This window comes from Acomys minous (genome assembly GCF_964271855.1).
Source record: "Acomys minous genome assembly, chromosome: 1".
Taxonomy (NCBI): Eukaryota; Metazoa; Chordata; class Mammalia; order Rodentia; family Muridae; genus Acomys; species Acomys minous.
This window is the reverse complement of record NC_140483.1, coordinates 120,222,165-120,228,460: the sequence shown is the minus strand read 5'-3', so window position 1 is coordinate 120,228,460 and position 6,296 is coordinate 120,222,165. Positions and strand designations below refer to the sequence as shown.

The 6,296-nt window shown below is 42.2% G+C and overlaps 1 long non-coding RNA gene across 1 annotated transcript; it reads right to left on the bottom strand.

The window, feature by feature from the left end:
• Nucleotides 1-1,754: 1,754 nt before the first annotated feature.
• On the bottom strand, nt 1,755-5,266 carry LOC311607426. Its single transcript, XR_014782593.1, has 3 exons — nt 5,176-5,266; nt 3,467-3,531; nt 1,755-2,425 (listed from the first exon to the last, which is right to left on the bottom strand). It is a non-coding gene; the product is annotated as an uncharacterized lncRNA (long non-coding RNA).
• Nucleotides 5,267-6,296: the final 1,030 nt, after the last annotated feature.

The window sequence follows — 6,296 nt, the reverse complement described above, 5'->3', positions numbered from 1 at the left end:
AGCTAAGGAATCCTTTATAGACCTCTAGTCTAATAACATTCAAGGAATGGTTCTAGCCTTGCGGCAGGCAATTGCTGTACAAACCAAACCATGACAGCAATATCAAATTAAGCCTCACCTTTGAGCAACTTCTACTTGTGATAGACACTTAATCTATTTTAGTCACTTGAAAGTGCATCCAAAAATAAAAATGTAATAATCCTTTTAACATACTGAATTCTAATTCATTCTGATTAAATGCCAATAAAATTCGACTTCACAAGATAATACTTATGCCATTAATTGTGGGTTTGTTGTAATCTTCACTTTGGTTGAGTGAAATATCATTTACAGATTGTGAAATGCTTTATTGTAGGTGTCCAGTTGAATTAGTTTTGACAAACTTACACAGTTATAAAATTTCTATCACAGTCAAGTTACGGGGCATTCATTTTTCATGGTTACAGAAGTTTCTTTCAGGTTGCTGTCTAGGTAATCCTTTCTTACTCCATGAAAACCTCTGGCTTTATAGTTATCTCTGTAGTTTTTCATTTTCTAGAGGATCATGTAAAAGAGACAGAAAGGACATGGAACTCTTTTGAGGCTAGATTCTTGTGTTTATCATTCCCTTTCGTGGCTGCTGCTCGCTGCTGCTGTTGCCTGGCAATGCCCTTTGCAATGCCATCCCGACATGTAGGCGGCCCTGCGGCGGTCAATGGGCATCTCTGAATATAGTCAGTTCATAAATGCATTTATTTAATCCACATATTCCTTTTGATAAATTGTCTTGTTCAAATCCTTTAATTCGGGTTGTCTTGTCCTTCTTATGTTTGGAGTCCTAGCTCTCTAGTTAAAATTTTGAGCGGCCTCAGACATTCTCACTGAGACAGTTCTTGTCGACATAGTTTGTGTCTTGCTCTTTCACTTCTTAAACCTTATATTTTAAAAATACGATGGTGTGTGTGTGTGTGTGTGTGTGTGTGTGTGTGTGTGTGTACACATCTTAAGTGAAAACTCTGCCTAGTCCAAAGCTATAATTGTTGTTAGTGTTATTTTCTGGATGTTTTAAAGTTTTATATTTTACACATATGCTTCTTTTTTGGGTGTTGAGAAACGTATGGACTAAATTGCACTTTGTACATTTTCTTCAACCCTTCTTGGTCTGTTTGTCGAAGAGACCTTGATACTGCTACTGTATGCCTAGCTGAATGTCTGGAATCTGTTTCATCCCATCGACTTACGTTAAAGATTTCCACCCATACCACGTTGTCAGGCTTCTGTAACTTTTGAGTGAGTCTTGAATTTAGCTCAGCCTTGTCTCTGCCTCTCAAATGCTGGAAGCACAGGTGTTCCCAGCCATCCCTCCCTCAACCTCACTGTTTTCCAACAAGTTTGGTTACAACGTGTCCTTTGACCTTCCACAGTTTTAAACAAAAACTTGTAGATTTTTAAATTCCTCTGAGATTTAAATTAAAGTCGTTGAAATTCTTATTGGCTAAAGGATATTTCCCCTGGATCTCTTAAGAGTCACTATTTCAGTTACTCCCCTGTGACTAACTCTGTTTACCATTTACATCACCCTGGGTGCCCCAAGGCTGATGGGCAATTAACCCACGATGACATTAAAGATATAAAAGTACCTAGGGGATCCTGTAATTGAGATTCGGGCCTGAGGACTCAGGATGCTTTAAACACTGTAGACAGTGATCGTGAGTGAGTCAGAAAGTAGTCAGGGTGCAGGTGGGCAGGAGGGGATCAGCCTCTCTTGGCCCCCCCCCCCCCAGGAGACAGCGTAGGGGTTGCCTCTTGGCTTGACCTGTTCCCAGAGGAAAGGCTGGGCTGACCCACGAGGGCAGGGTGAACACCTTGCTTCCTTTGAGAGCTCACCTCTCCTTCCTTGCTAAGGCGCTGTTAACTTGTTGCTGTTATCTCCTATCCAGCCTCTTTATTTATTTCTTCTCTGTAAAATAAGTTAGTATTCAGATATGCACATAACGTGTGTGGATCAAGCTCACCCTCACCGGCTCCCTTCCAAACCCTCCCCATTTTTCACACTTTCCCCTCTCAACTTCATGTGCTCCCTGCCCCTCCTCCACTTGTCTCTTCCTTCTTTTGCCTCCAGTTCTTCCTCATACGTTCAAAGCTCATTAGAAAACAATATTTTCTAAAGGTTAGGTATGTAAATATCTTTTGATAGAAGTTTTGAGACATAAAAAAATCAAGCATTAAATTAATCAAGGTTATTGGAATGTGCTGCTTATGATTAACTGTTGGATAAAATGTTCTGACAACCCAGGAATGCTTGCCCTGGTTTGACTCCAGTGTTAATCCCCGACTCCATCTCCACATAGCGATGCGTCTGTTGTGCATCTTTTACAGCTTAGTGGAATTACTGACTTTCACATTTTCTTTCTTCTTCATGTCTGGCAGCCATGGACCAATTAGTCTGAAAATATGAACATGGGCAGGTTATTCTTCAGTGACTCAGCAGAGCAACAGATGACAACATGTTTAATGTTTATTTCAAATCCATTTCCATATTAGACTCACATTCAGAAGTTTAAAAAAAAATATTTTTATTTGGGTAGAAACTGTTGTTCACTTCAGACAACAGTCTCTGTTAGAAAAGGCCATCATTTGAATTACAGCTTCTTTCACAGGTGTGAGGCAGACATTGCAATTTCAGGGCTCATGAGTCTGGCCTTCTTGCCTACCTACCACACACAGTGTTCTACTTATCACGGCTGTGTTTATAAATGCTGTACTTGTTTTAGCTGTTTCAGACTTTACTCCCAACATTAGCAATACAAGAAGGATTCAAATATTAATTTGAAAGGCTTTGAAAGAGCACTCATACTGAAAATGTTCACAATTTGGATTTATTTCACTTTAGTTTCCTAGGGCCCAATTGTTGTTTGGCTTCCTTGGAATTAAGTTACTAAGTATTTAATGAGACCCAGATTATTAGAAAAGTCCATGGACAGGCAGGGCACCTTGGCCATCTATAAGCAACACGTATTGACACACAGCTGGCTAATATGTGAGAAGAAAATGTGAAGTGAAAATGTAGCTGGGTTTTCTTAGCCGTGAAAGGAAATGCTAAAACAGCTACATTTAAGTAGTATTGATTAGAAGAGACACAAAGATGATCTCCCTCTCTCTCTCTCTCTCTCTCTCTCTCTCTCTCTCTCTCTCTCTTTCTCTCTCTCTCTCTCTCACACACACATCCCAAAGGGAATACTTAGAAAACAGATTCCTCATAAACCAGCTCCCACATAGCAGGAAGGGAAGATGCATGGAATTGTCTTGGGGCCTTTTGGCCAACATCAAGTAGAGAAGACAAATGGATTCCCCTCTGATGGAAGTAGCAGAGAGGCACAGAGAGAGCAAGAAAAGCCACTCAGGGGCCATTTAGTCTCTTTACCCATTGCTGTCATAAAATATTCTGACCTAAGCAACTTAGAAAGAAAGGGTTTATTTGGCTCACCAGTCCAGGTTGCAGTCTGCCATTGCAGGGAGGTCAGAGGTAGCAGTCTAAGCAGCTCGACACACCTTCAGTCAAGAACAGAGAGAATGAAGGCACATGCTGTGTGCAGCTCACTTTCTCATCTTTTATACAGTCCAATCTAAGCCTAGGGAATGGTGCCACCCAATTTTAGGCTGAGACATCCCCTATCAGTAAATGTAAACAAGGCATTCTCCACCCACCCTGAGACACACCCACAGACCAACTTGACAATCATTCATTGAGGCTCTTCCCATGATATCAGGTGTCAGGTTGACAGTTTAAAAATAATTATCACAGGGGTCTCAGGTCAGGTCTAAAGTTTTACAGTTGTTAGCATCTACAGATATGACCCAAGTGGAGATGTGGACATACTTCCATCTATTGTTCTGGTGAAGGACAAAAACAAGGGTTCCCAACACATACTGAGGCTATATTTGAACCCTGGTCTAATGGGGTGGAAGACCCATAGGCTGCATTCAAGTTATGAAGACTCTAGGTTCATATGGATGCTTTCGGTGAAATATTGGAGTTATCAGGGACAGGTTTTGTTTTGTGTCATTCTTACTGCACTTGCTGGGGTTAGGAGGAATGATAACAGGATATAAAAAAAAGCAGAAAAGGAAGGGGGGCTCATAGGAAAATTTCTCAATATTTTAAGTATAACTGACATAATGTATTTTCTATTTACAGAAAAAGGAAGGTTGAGTTTTAAATGTATCTCAGTTGTACTGCTTATATTGCCCCATGGGTCTACTTCTCAGTGGGTCTTCACTTTGACTTTTAGTTTTGCTAGGCTTGCATACCTCAAGTTAGCGAGAGTCTCACATAAGTTTGCTGAGACTTTCTCAGTTGTGATAGCTCAACCAACATATCTTGATATTGTGTTAAATATCCATATCCTATCTCGGATATTGATTATGCTATCTTCCTTCTGAAAGAAGACTGTCCCTGTGATGTGACCACCAGCTTCAAGCTTCTGTCACCTAGACTTCCCAGCCATGAAGAAATATGCCTTGAATTGTGAGCCCAAATGAAGCCATTTCCCCTTAAGTTGTTTTTATCAGAGCAACAGGAAAAGAAATTAAGACAGCAAGACTTCCCCTAGCTAGTAATATCAGTACTAGAATAGAGGATTTCAGAATCTCCATTTAATGAGTTAAATCATGAGCAGAATTCAACATATAAACAAAGAAACAGTCTGTCCCAGATGTTGTAGCAGAATGGGAGCTATAAAGTGAAGAACTTGCTGGCTTTTGAGAAGACTATTTAAAGAGTTGGGCTTGGAATCAATAGCTTGTCTTAGGTGTCAGAATGAAATATTATTTCATGAGTATACTGAAAAGTTGACTTATTCATATATAAAAAAATAAACTTTTGAACATATTTAAATTATAACAGGAGATATTTTACTTAGACAAGTCAAGGTCAAATATTGGCCATCAAGCTAATGGCAGGATAGGTTCACGTTCCAATCACTCAGTGCAGTCTTGTGAGTATCTACTATTTGTAGACATTGGGTAGAAAGTTACAGTGAAAGGGAAAGAAGAGACACGCCCTTACCATCTGAGACTCTCGGCTGGCTTAGACAGGACAGAGACAGTCATGCCTCCAACCACAAGCTGAGGCACCGTGCTTGTGTGACCATGTTGACTGAGAACGGTTGTCACTCAGACTGCCTAGCTGTGTACCTGTCTGAGGCAGGGGCAGGGCCAGATGTTCTCTCAGAGTTCTGTCCAATTCTTCTCTCTTATTGAAACACAGACCCCGTTTCCACAACCCACGGCTGTTTCTAGTGCTATGGAAACGATGGTGACGTATATCACAAATTCAATTATTATGACGTGAAAACTGGGCTCAGAGGAGGAAAAGGTGATTTGTAAAGGGACACAATTTTCCTGCAGGTCAAATCCCTTTGATAATGACCGAGTGTGTTAACAGAAAGCTAGGAAAGGCTCGTGAGAAGGGAATGGACTGAGTAAGTGGGATTCTTGCCCAGAGAAGCTTGAGCTGAGCTCGATGGACACATTTCGCACCATCCACTGGAACATTTCTCAAGCTAAAATGCTGTCGGATGAGCAACCCAAAGAGCTTCAGTCTTCTGCTTTGATGTAGGTGAAGATGGCTGGGTTTCTTCCTGAGAAGCCAGTTGCCCTCTGACCCAGGGACATTTCTCCTGGGGGTGGCGTGGGGGGCCACTGGAGGGGGCAGGGCACGGGGGTAAGCAGCTGATGCCTAATTTTAGGAGGTAGTAAGTTTGCATCATGACCAGTGCTGACATTCTGAGGAAGACCACGTCTCTGACCTTTTCAGATGAATCCGTTACACTGGTCGGGGGTGGAGCAGGGTGAGGAGGCAGGGGCTGGGGTGAGTGGGTAGCGGGGAATTGGTCAAAGGCCACCTAGAACTCCTCTGTCCTTGCTTGTCCCTGTGCGAATTTTTTGTTCTTATTCCTGGAACGCTGCCTCCCCTGTATTGGCAGAGAAATTCCCCATGTGGCCTAGCTTTCTGTCTGAGAGGAGAATAGTGGGGGTTAAGCTCCGAGGTCAGCAGCAGTGAGGTAGCAGGCAGGCTCTGGTTTGAGCAGTTGGCTGTTTGCATTTGTCTTCCCCACCCTCTGGCCTGGCCCCTGGGATGTCATGGTCAAAGTCAAGGGAACTTTGTTTAGTCTGCATCCCAGCCTTGAAGAGGCCATAAAAACTCCCCAGGCTGTGATCAACCAGACTTGGAACTGCAGGCCTTCTGTCATACGTGCACCTTTCTTGTCACTTTGTATTTAGTGTGTTGGTCTCTCTCTACCCTGGTGGCCTTT